Below are 12,660 nucleotides of genomic sequence, written 5' to 3' on the forward strand. Positions count from 1 at the left end.
GGGTTACCCGTGTGTGTTCTTAAAAACGGCAAAAGACGTTTCTTGAGGCATTCTTTTATGTATATTTTGTTGTTGATTGTTCCCATAGTCACAAAACGAGAGCTTCTTTCAGCACATTGACAAATTGCTTGCCAAACTAAGAATTTTTAGATGAGAACATTTTTAAGGGAGAAAATCTTGACAAAGTTTTTTTGAGATTTTGATGGAAGATTTACAAAAGACTTAATGAAAAAATGATAGGAAATTTTAGTAAGTATTATTAACATTTCATTTAAATATTGATCGGAAAGTTATTATGACGTTTTTAACTGTATTGAGACTTTGTTGTTAAGTTTTATGTTGGCCGAAAGCATTAGATTTCTTGGAGCCTACCGTAACAATATTGTTGGCAACCCAATAACCAAATCTCTTAACAAAACCAAACAAAGTAAATATATTCTCCAGAGACTAAACATATTCTCGCGCTCAAATTATCTCGACACTCACAACATAACCTCGTTTACAAGTTTTCCGTCCTCGCATTAAAAATAATGTTCACTTGGTTGTGAAGTTGTGTGTTATGATAAAAATAATGTGCAGTAACTTGGAAATTGATTGTTTGTTGATCGAAGATTAAATTTTATTGTTCCTTGTGTAAAATAGGTCTTTTCTTTTGAGACTAAACGTTTGATTTAACTAGATAATTAAATTATTAAAGCAGTCATGGAACTTATTTAAAACTGCATAACCTCTTTAAAAAAGTTTAATGAATAAAAAACTGAGGCTGCACTTACGAAATATTTGTATCTTATTTAAAGTATCTGCTTTACCCATCTGCATAAGAGATTTTTTGACCACAGACATATAGTTGAAAGGATTTTGAAAAACGAGTCTTTTAAGCAGTTCTTCCATTTTTAGTTGATCACAGTAATTATCGAAATCAATATGTTTAATAACAGAGTTATTAAAAGCAGCTGCACATGCAAATCTTTTGTCGTCAACCAAAATGCGTTTTATTATAGGATTCATGATGAATACGCCTAAAGCAACACAAGAGTTACTGAGTTAAATCATTGATTTTAGTCAATTTACTTTTGTTAACTTATCAAAAACCGTTTTATACTTTATGTAAGAGGTGGATGTCCTAGCATAAGAATAAAAAAGGAATTAAAAAACTTAACAAAACATTTAAAAATTTAATAATATTTTGTTGAAAAAAACTAAAAATATTGTTAGTATTATTTTTATGTAAGAACACATACTACTTTTTAAGTTCTACACCATTTTATATTAAGAGAAATAAGTAAAAGGATTACTACTGATACTATAAATAAGTATTTAATTAATTTTCTTCCCACTTTTTTGAAAAGTATGACATAAGATGTGATAGACTGAGCTGTTGTACAAAGAGCTCTTTAAGTGTTTGAACCAAAACGACTCGAAATGGATTTGAAAAGATAGTTTTTTAGAAAAAATAGTGACTAAACGCCATACATTCTGCATCAGGTCAGCTCTTACCTTATGTTTTTGTTAATAAACGGAGAAAACTTGAGTTACTTCTCCTAAATGTAAACGAACGAAGTTAAGGATATAAAGTCCTTGGACTTCTTACCATAACTCCTCAGAGTTTAATTTAACTGTTATTTTTTTTTTATGCTTTCGAAACACACGACATAAAAAATTTAAACACCGAAAAAAAAGGACTCTTGGTTGCCATATTATGATGATGCAGCAATTAGGTATCAATAAGAAACAGGTAATATTGTTTTTAAAATAACAGAAAAAGAGCGAATGTGTAAATAACGAAAAGATAAGCGATGAACATTTAGATGACTTACTTATTCGATTTGTAACTTAAACTTGTTTGTAAGAACATTGAAGATGATTGAGTGTTGTGTGTATTTTGTTTTTAAAGCTACTGTTGCAAGGAATGAAATAGATGCAATTGGAGATGAACATAAATCCCACTCAGATAACATTAGTGGTGCGCTTGCTAAAGATATGAATTGTAAATACCAAAAATGAGACCAAAGGCCTGTGTTGAAACCAAATCGCATACGTAATTGACAAATATTCGTGACTTGCGCTTAAAAAATTTAGTGTAACTTCTATTATTAGTCCGTAAATTGCTTTAGTGACAAATACTTTTAGCAACAGGGTATTTTTTTGTGCAGATCAGAGTTTTTGGTTAAAGCCAAAAAGAGATAAGCTTATTTATAATTTTGTTCTCACTTTTTGTTAATTTTACATTATGTGAGGAAGGAAAATGAAAAAATATAAAGATAATTTTTTTTTATTTTTAAATTTAATTTTTGCTCGACTTAAACAACTAACGTATTTGATTGCAGAAAAGAAGTAGACAGCTGATTGACCAGGTGGACGCATATTACATTTTGATAAAATATAAGCTAGCTACATCATCAAGGTTTAAAACTGTTTAAGAAACTTCAACCAGAAATTTAATTTAACAAAACCCATTAGAAAAATGAAAGAATGAAACAAAACAAAGAAAATACAGATTATATATTAGTTATAACAAAGCACAAGGAGTATAAATTAGTTATAACAAAGCACAAGGAGTATACTTTAGGACTCTACTTTTTATAACGAGTTAATTCCTTAACCAACGGTTTGAAAACTTTCATTTTACTGATCCTTTAAAAGTGAAACTAAGAAAGTTACAAAGATTTTAGAACAAAAAATACGAACTCACTGATTTCCTCGGTTTATTTTATTTTTGCCAAGTTAAACTCAATCAAAACTATATCTGAAATTCAGTCAAATATTATCTCTCGTTTTGAATAATTTAGCAAAAACTAATATTATAATAACTTTCAAAGTTGCAGCTAAAACGCTCAGGCAACAAAGTAACTTTTCACGCATGTAAATAAGCACGCTAAAGTATGTTAAAAGTCAACAATATTAAGATTGTTTTAAGATCAGTTTATGACAGTTTATTTATCTCCAACAGCTCAATAAGATCAATAAACTGAAATGATCTGCTTGGTGGATCAGATTAATGATATTGCAACACCAAGAAGTTTTATTTGATTAATCATTCCAAAAATATATAAAATAACTTTTTTACGGGGGGAATGAAAAGAAATCACACGTTCGAAGGAAATTATCAGGAATTTTGTTGTTCAAGATTAGAGGTATACATATAATGTCAAATAAGATAAAAAGTATTACGATATTTGGTGTTAACCCTTTTCAGATCAAAGTTTTCTTAAATCACAAGCTATTAATAGTTCTATCATAAACTAGATCAAAATTCATAAACAGATTTCAACTTTTATTAATAAATATATTTACATTTTAGATTTATGACTATCCAAAGTTTAAAAGTTTTTCCCCATTAACCCTCAAAAAATGATGCATGCTAGTAATTTTTTTGGTGAAAATTTTAAATGTGTTTTTAAATCTTAATCTAGTTTTACAAAAAAGCAAAAAAAATAAATAAAAAGGTTTTTAGGGACTGTACCGAAGGGGTGGAATCAAGGAATCGTCTGAAACACTACAAAGTTATGCCTATGTCTGTAAGATCAATTAAAGATGATAAAAAAAATTCACCGAGTTTAGTTAAGAAGTATTATCTCCAAAAAAAGGAACAGTGACCTAGCATGTCAGCAGATCAGGCACTTGCTTTATTAATGGGTGCCAATCTTTCAACTCATCAGTAATAACCTTTTCGCTAGTAAGCGATTCGGGTGTAAAATTGCTATAAGTAAAGAAGCTAAAGTTATATATTATTGACCTGGAATTGCAGTCACAGGGGTCAGAAATTGCAGTTAGCAGAATTGCAGTCAGCAGAATTGCAGTCAGCAGAATTGCAGTCAGCAGAATTGCAGTCAGCAGAATTGCAGTCAGCAGAATTGCAGTCAGCAGAATTGCAGTCAGCAGAATTGCAGTCAGCAGAGTTGCAGTCAGCAGAATTGCAGTCAGCAGAATTGCAGTCAGCAGAAGTTCCACTTCAGGCTTTAATTAATTTAACTTTCAAACAAGTATATTTCAAGTAGCTGTGAAATTTCGTCTCGGTTTCATGCAAAAGCATATATATACTTATAAAATGAGGCTGCGATGGGACTGAACGAAGAAAATACAAACAAAAAGGTTTTGAAGAAAATTATACAGACACTTATTTATTTACCTTTAAAAATGAATCGCAATATTGATGAGTGGAAAACTTTTTATTGGAAAGTTCTAATCCAACTTCAACCAGATAAAGTCCTCCCATAGAATATAATGTAACTTTTCAAAAAAATTACATTATATTGTCTTATATTATATTGTCTTATATTACATTGTCTTATATTACTTTATATTATACGGGGCGCGCCTACTAAAATCATTTCCGATAACGGCTCAATATTCATATCTAAAATTATTCAAGATTTCATTTCATCTCGTGGTATATCATGGCATTTCAACGCTGCCGCTGCGCACTTGGTGAGGAGGATTCTTCGAAAGGCTTGTTGCTTCAACCGAACTTTGCCTCCGCAAAGTAATAGCAAATGCCCGCCTTATATACGATGAACCTCTGACCATATTAGCCGAAGTTGAAGCCGTTATTAATAATCGCCCAATTGCATTTACATACAAAATGCCTGGAAACACCCCATTAACACCGAATCACATGTTATATGGTAGAACAATGAACTTTAAAGCAATTAAGGAAGACCTAATAGAGTAAATACACGTAGTAAATATATTGAGAGTGTACTAAATCATTATTGAAAGCGCTGGCGAGAAGAGTACATCACAGAGCTAAGAGAACACCATAAGCTAAGAGAACATCATAAGCATAGAAAAAGAAATGACACAAATCAAATTGCATTAAATAACTTTGTATTAATTCATGACCCAAATACTAAACGCGGTTTGTGAAAAACAGGAATAGTACAGAAATTATTCAAATCACAAGACAAGCAAATTCGAGCAGCAGAAGTTAGGTATGCCAAGAAATCTTTCCGTAATTTCGAATTTGTTGGAATTAATAGCAACGTATTGCAAAATGAATGTAGTTTGCTTTAAATGCGAATAATCGGGTATTGTGTCTAAAGTAAGGAAATAATATTTTGCAGTTTCTCTTTCCTTTAAAATACAAGCTCTCAAGTAATCAATACAGCATGATATGAATTCATTTTGAATGTCTGCCGATCATTAATGTAATTGCAATCTCCGCTTTTCTATTTGTGTCTGCTTTACGTTTTTTAAATGTTCTTCTGAAATTGGATCATAATGACTTAAAAGTTCTAACAATCCTAGAAAATTCCCATAGTTCAAATCTCCAATAAAATATAACACCTCTAAAGGCCAATTCGAGCTCAGCAATAAAACTGCATTTGATAATCGTTCCATTTCTGTGTCTCATTTCGTGTCTGTTTTACTGTAAGGCAACCAACTTTTTTATATTTGTTAACATTATAAGCTAAATCTCGCCACTGGACAAAGTTGCTATGTTTTCAACAAGATTTATAATTGCTAGACTTTACATGGTCAGGTATTCTATCACATAATTTTTTGCACCTTCTATTAGCCAGCCAACCATATTCTTTAGCAAAAATTGATCTTTGCTCACGAAATTTATAACATAATCAACAAGAAAAACAAAACAGAGAATTTTTAGATTTGTTTCAAACTAACCAATCACGAGGAACTATTTCTTTACTTTTTTAAACGAAAGCATAATAAATAAATATATCTACAGGAAATGTTGTCGGGTATGGTTCCAGATATCTTAGAATGACATCTTCTACGTCTTTTGGTGTTAAATTTAACTTTACCGCTCCAATATCGATGCAGGCATAGTCGGTTTACAAAGAAAGTGTTAAAATACCAGAATGCACTCTGAGCGCAGATATTCCAACAAATTCAATTTCAATTCTTGCACTTAATGGGTCTGCATCAATCTTTCCATTATCGCAATAGTCATTATTCTGTGTTTTTGAAGAAGTTTTAAACCCAAATTTTCCAGTGTTCTCATCCCTCTAGAACTTGCTTCATTTTTTGTCGCTCTTTTTGTTTATTGTATCCAGATTAATGGCGAAAACTAATATTCTGCGTTTCAGTAATTAAAGCGTAGCTCTTTTATTATTTATTTACTCAGAACTTGTAAATAAGTAATACAAATTAAAGTTTACGAATAATAACATTTTTTTAAAAATGTTAGTATTTGAATAATAATATTTTGTATTTAACGTAATTGTAATATTCACTGAAAGTTTTAATTTAACGCGTAATTAAAAATTGATAAATTGTAAACTAAAATTTAAAATATAAGCTTACAAAAAACATCAGCAATTTGTGTCTAAAACAAAAATTTTAAAATGCAGCATTAATGAGAAATCAAGTCAATTTTAACAACTATTTATGTTTTAAAAAGAAAGTTATGAAAAGAAAAGTTAACGAGTTTGAAAAAATTTTAATTTTAGTTTTACAAAAGAAAAATAGAAAGAATAAAAAGAAGCATATTGTGTTAAAAACTCACAGGTATTTTTTATCTTTAAGATTTTTTTTGGAAGCGATAAGATTTAATAAGTAATCAGTAAATAAGACTTCGTGAAAAAAAAAATTATTTGTATTCACATGAGGCCCCGGGAATCTCTCTGTCCACCCCACCCTCTCGACGGTCATGTTCTCATCCTAAATATGGTATACGAATGAAGAATTTCATGCTCTTATTTAGTGGGTCTTGTATTTATATTGATTGATAACATAGTTCTTTAATGATATCAGCATAGCAGCCGAGAGAAATTTCAGGCCCCAGGGAAATTTTCTTAAGGGGCCCTCATTATGATCAATTATATACCCAGGACCAAAAGAAGCGTGCTCTGGTCATTGAAAATGAAAAATAAAAGTTAATTAAATCTTTTAAAAGTCAAAACTATTTAAATCTTTTAAAAATTACTTTAAAGAATTATTTGTACACATACGGGGCCCTGGGAATCTTCCCAGTCTAACCCCACCCCCCATCTCGGCGGCATGGATATCAGCATAGGTCTTAAATAATATATGATCTGTGCTGCTAATAATATTCGATTCGAGATATGGGCCAAGTAATCCCCAGACCCTAAACCTTGTTCCCAACCTCCATATATCTTTCCTCACAGTTCTTGAACCTATACCTCCCTATAACTTTTCCTTCTTTTATGAAAAGGAGTTAGAGAAGAAGTTGCTCTCAGTAAAGAAAATATTTGAGCAATTTGGTGAGCTCTAGATTAAGAAATAAATCTCAATTTCATTGACACCGTAAGCCATAAAGACAAAAAAATATTTCTAAAAAACATGTTACTCAACAAATACTTTAATCCAACATTTCTAGCCTTCCACCCTAAAAAAATGCGCGAGCTATTCTCTTTTTTTACTCCTCCTTGCGATATTAACCTGTCAACTGCTCTTCAAGTCAGCGCTGCTAAGCTTTATAACAGCGAACTCAGATTAAAAAAAAAATTACTACAGTTAAATGAAATGAAGTTTAGTATAACTTCTTCTTTATCCTACCAAGGATTGCTTTATTTTAGAAAGTGAAATGTTTTGTTGATCCTTTTTTTTTATTGTTTTAAAAATTTTTGAAAAATGGTTGAAATCTACAACAAAAAGTAATTAAACAACAGATTGAGTCTCACCCTCATTTTTATGAAGTACAATTGATACAATTGCTATTGTTATTTTTATTGTTATTGCTTTTGTACACAACTTTCAGTACCCAACACAACTACTACTGCACAACAATATGCAATGTGCAAAACACTTTTCAAAAACTTAGAAGGTTTCAGTGTATTTGCCTTTTATTTTTTAGCTGTTTAGCTGACTTTTTTTCTGCCTACTTTTACAGCTTTTAGAAGAGAATAAAATAACTAAAAATAATAATAATATAAAATAACTAAAAATAATAATAATAATATAAAATAACAAAAAGAGCGACTCTCGTTAAGCGCCTCGAATTCATGACAATTTTGCTGTTGTGATCACTTCATGGTGAGTTCAACATGTTTATTCTCGAGGTTACGTTTTTACATTGAAAAGTTATAATTAATGAATGAAAAAAACCTTAAATCAAAAAACCAAACAAACTAATAACGCGCTCTTTTATATTTAATAAAATTGCTTAATTTCTATTTACAAACATTGAAAATATTTAGTATTAAGCGTATCAGTATGAATCCCTTCTAAAAAGTCTTTTCGCAGACATTCTAAATCCCTTAAAACTTCTTCAGCACTATCAAATTGGTGTTTTCTATATAAACAACACACAATCCAGCAATTAGTATTTAATGTGTCCACATGTTTCTCTCCAAAAACTACCATCTGGAGTTTTTCAACATCTCTAAACATATTTTCAGCTTTATCGAATTGATCTTTCTTATATAAGCACATTGCAACCCAGTATTTAGCATTTAGTGTATCGGCATGTTTCTCTCCTAAAACATCATTTCGTATTTTTTCAACAGTTCTAAACATTCCGTCTGCAATATCGAATTGTTGTTTTTCATATAAGCATCTTGCAATCCAGTACTTAGTATTTAGTGTTTCAACATGATTCTCCCCTAAAACCTCTTTTCGCAATTTTTCAACATCCCTAAAGATACTTTCAGCGTTATCGAATATTTTTTTATTATATATGCATTTTGCAATCCAGTATTTTGTATATAGCGTATCCAGATGTGTCTCTCCTAAAACTTCTTGTTGCAATTTTTTAACGTCTCTAAACATATTTTCCGCATTATCGAACTGTTTTTTACCATATAAGCATTTTGCAATCCAATATTTAGCATTTAGTGTATCTGCATGTTTTTCTCCTAAAACTTCTTTTTGCATTTTTTCAACAGCCCTAAACATATCTTCAGCGTTATTGATTTGTTTTTTATCATATATGCACCTTGCAATCCAATATTTAGAATTTATTGTATACGCATGTTTCTCTCCTAAAACTTCATTTCTCATATATTCTACATCTCTAAACATTTTTTCAGCGCTATCAAATTGTTGTTTATCATATAAGCATAATGCAATCCAGGATTTAGTAACCATAGTACTCGAATGTTTCTCTCCTAAAATTTCTTTTTCCATACTTTCTACTTCTCTAAAGATTTGTTCAGCGTTTTCAAACTTTTTTTTTTTATGTAAGCACGAACCAATCCAGAATTTAGAAAGTAATGTATCTTCATGTTTTTGTCCTAAAACTTCCTTTCGCATACTTTCAACGTCTCTAAAGATTTCCTCAGCCTTATCGAACTGATTTTTACCATATGTGCATCTTGCAATCCATTGTTTTGTATTTAGTGTATCTATATGTTTTTCTCCTAAGACTTCTACTTGAATATATTCAGCATCTCTAAACAATGTTTCAGCATTATCGAATTGTTTTATTTTATGTAAGCAGCTTGCAATCAAATTATTTGTAGTTAGTTTATCTTCAAGCTTTTCTCCTAAAACATCTTTTTTCATTTTTTCATTATTACTAGTTTTATCGTTTTGTTGTTTTTTTTTTAAACATGCTTCTATCCAACATTGAATATTTTCTGTATCTGGATGTTTCTCTCCTAAAACTTCTTTTCGCATTTTTTCAACAGCCCTAAACATTTCTTCAGCGTTATTGAATTGTTTTTCATCATATATGCATCTTGCAATCCAATATTTAGTATTTATTGTATCTTTATGGTTCTCACCTAAAACTTCATTTCTCAATTTTTCAACGCTTCTAAACATTTTTTCAGCCTTATCGAATTGTTTTTTATGATATATGCATCTTGCAATCCAGTATTTAGCATTTAGTGTATCAGCATGTTTCTCTCCTAAAACCTCCATTTTCATTTTTTGCACATCTCTAAACATTTTTTCTGCGTAATCGAATTGTCGCTTTTCATATAAGCACCTTGCAATTCGGTATTTAATATTTAATATATTCGCATGTTTCTCTCCGAAAACTTGAAATTGCATATATTCTATAAATCTAAACATTCCTTCAGCGCTTTCGAATTGTTGTTTTTTATATAAGCACATTGCAATCCAGTATTTCGTATCAAGTGAATTCGCATATTTCTCTTCTGAAGCTTCTTTTCGCATAATTTCAACATTTCTGAACATTTCTTCAGCGTTATTGAACTGTTTATTACCATACATGCATCTTGCAATCCAGTATTTAGTATTTAGTGTATAAGCATGCTTCTCTCCCAACACTTCTTTTTGCACATTTTCTACTTCTCTAAACATTTGTTCAGCGTTATCGAAATTATTTTTGTTATAAACGCATCTTGCAACCCAGTATTTAGTATAAAGCGTATCCAGATGTTTCTCTCCTAAAGATATTTTTCGCAATTTTTCAAGGTCTCTAAATATTTTTTCAGCGATATCAAACTGTTTTTTATCATGTATGCATCTTGCAATCCAGAATTTGGTATTTAGTGTATCCACATGTTTCTCACCTAAAAATTCCTTTTGCGACTTTTCAACTTCTCTTAACGTTTCTTCAGCGTTAACGAATAGTTTTTTTTTATATTTACATTTTGCAATCCAAAACATAGTATTTATTGTATCCATATGTTTCTCCCCTAAGAGTGTTTTTTGCGCATTTTCAACTTCTCTAAACATTTCTTCAGCGATATCCAACTTTTTTTTGTCATATATGCATCTTGCGATCCAGTATTTTGTATTTATTGCATCCTCATGAATCTCTCCAAAATTTTCTTTTTGCAGTTTTTCAACATCTCTAAACATTTCTTCAGCGATATCGAATTGTTTTTTATCATATGTGCATCTTGCAATCCAGTGTTTAGTATTTAATGTTTCCGCATGTTTCTCTCCTAAAACTTCTATTTGAATGTGTTTTACTTTTCTAAACATTTCTTCAGCGATATTGAACGTTCGTTTACCATATATGCATCTTGCGATCCAGTATTTAGAATTTAGTGTATCCAAGTGTCTCTCTCCGAAAGTTACTTTTTGCAGTTTTTCAACATCTCTAAACATTTCTTCAGCAATATCGAATTGCTTTTTATCATACATGCATCTTGCAATCCAGTATTTATCATTTAGTGTGTTCGGATGGTTTTCCCCTAAAAGTTCTTTTCGTTTATTTTCTACATCTCTAAAGATTTCTTCAGCGTTATCGAATTGTTTTTTATTATAAATGCATCTTGCAATCCAGTATATAGTATTTAGTGTATCCGCATGTTTCTCTCCGAAGTTTTCTTTTTGTAAGTTTCCAACATCTCTGAACATTTTTTCAGCGTTATCAAATTGGTTTTGATCATATATGCATCTTGCAATCCAGTATTTAGTAAATAATATATCAGCATGCTTCTCTTCTAAAGCTTCTTTTTGCATTTTTTCAATATCTCTGAACATTTTTTCAGCGTCATGGAATTGTTTTTTATCAAATGTGCATCTTGCAATCCAGTATTTCGTATCTAGTGTATCTGCATGTTTCTCTCCTAAAGCTTCTTTACGTATAATTTCTATATCTCTAAACATTTCTTCAGCGTTATCGAATTGTTTTTTGTCATATATGCATCTTGCAATCCAATATTTAGAATTTATTGTATCCACATGTTTCTCTCCTAAAACTTCATTTCTCATATATTCTACATCTCTAAACATTTTTTCAGCGCTTATAAATTGTTGTTTTTTTAACAAGCACATTGCAATCCAGTGTTTTGTATTAAGCGTGTCTACATGTTTTTCTCCAAAAACTGTTATTTGTACATTTTCCACGTCTTTAAATAATTTTTCAGCATTATCATATTGCTTTTGGTAATATAAGATCTTAGCATCATTGAAGTTCTTAGAAATAAGTAATGATGGGATAATAGTAATAAGAATGACAACGAAAATAACTATTATGTCTGATACTTTATCATCGTCCAAATGTGTTACTGAAAAAGCGTGTTTTATTTTTGAAATATTATCTTTACGTTTTTGTATGCAATTTTTGTTGATTTCTGCCTCACCATGTGTATCTTTAATATGACTCTGGTTAGGTTCTTGATCATTTCCTTTCTCGTTTTCGTTCTCGATTTTTTTTGTTTGTTGGTTATCAATCGCTTTTTTCAAATCTACAGTAATTGAAACTTGTGCCTCAATTAAGCAGTTGATGAGAAGCTTTCGATCATTGTGTTCTGAAAGAGAAAGAAAGGTATATTTAAATTTCTATCTTCTAGATAGTCTACTAGCTTTTATATATGATTTTGTTGCAAATAGTAAACCATTAGAAAAGTTTGTAAATTTTTAACTTATCAAAGAGTGTAGCATTTTAAAAAAAACCGTTTAATCATAAATCAAACAAAAAACCTAAGCGGAATGTTATTTCAAAGTTTGACTTTCTTTTTTTTTAAGACTGCAACAATAATTCATCTCATAAGTCGAGTCATTCTTAATGCTTGAATAAGAGATTAGGCCGAGTAAATAAAAATGAGCAATTGCCTTTACTCATTAATTGGTCAGCTTTACGTGAACTAAAACTTCAGCAGTTTTTCTCATATTTTTATTTACGTAAAGGTAAGCAATTTACTCAGTAATTGCTCAAATTTACGTGAATAAAAACTTAAGAAAAGTTGTTGAGGTTTTTATTCACGTAAAGCTCACCAATTACTGAGTAAAAGCAATTGCTCATTTTTATTCACCCGGCCTATTATTGCAACGACTTTGTTCTCATAGATTTACACATTCAAATAAAACAAC

General features: G+C 30.3%; 1 pseudogene across 1 annotated transcript in view; it reads right to left on the bottom strand.

Moving 5' to 3' along the window:
• The window catches only part of LOC149884414 (uncharacterized), a 59,959-nt pseudogene that overhangs the window by 33,150 nt on the left and 14,149 nt on the right, over positions 1–12,660 (bottom strand). The window contains exons 4-5 of the transcript XR_016455024.1: positions 8,109–12,098; positions 4,167–4,230 (exon numbers count right to left, since the gene is read on the bottom strand). The product of XR_016455024.1 is annotated as an uncharacterized LOC149884414 (transcript). The remainder of the gene's footprint in view (positions 1–4,166; positions 4,231–8,108; positions 12,099–12,660) is intronic.

This window comes from Hydra viridissima, unplaced genomic scaffold, assembly GCF_058129835.1.
Source record: "Hydra viridissima isolate aposymbiotic clone 2 unplaced genomic scaffold, HvirCarnegie_v1 scaffold_8, whole genome shotgun sequence".
Taxonomy (NCBI): Eukaryota; Metazoa; Cnidaria; class Hydrozoa; order Anthoathecata; family Hydridae; genus Hydra; species Hydra viridissima.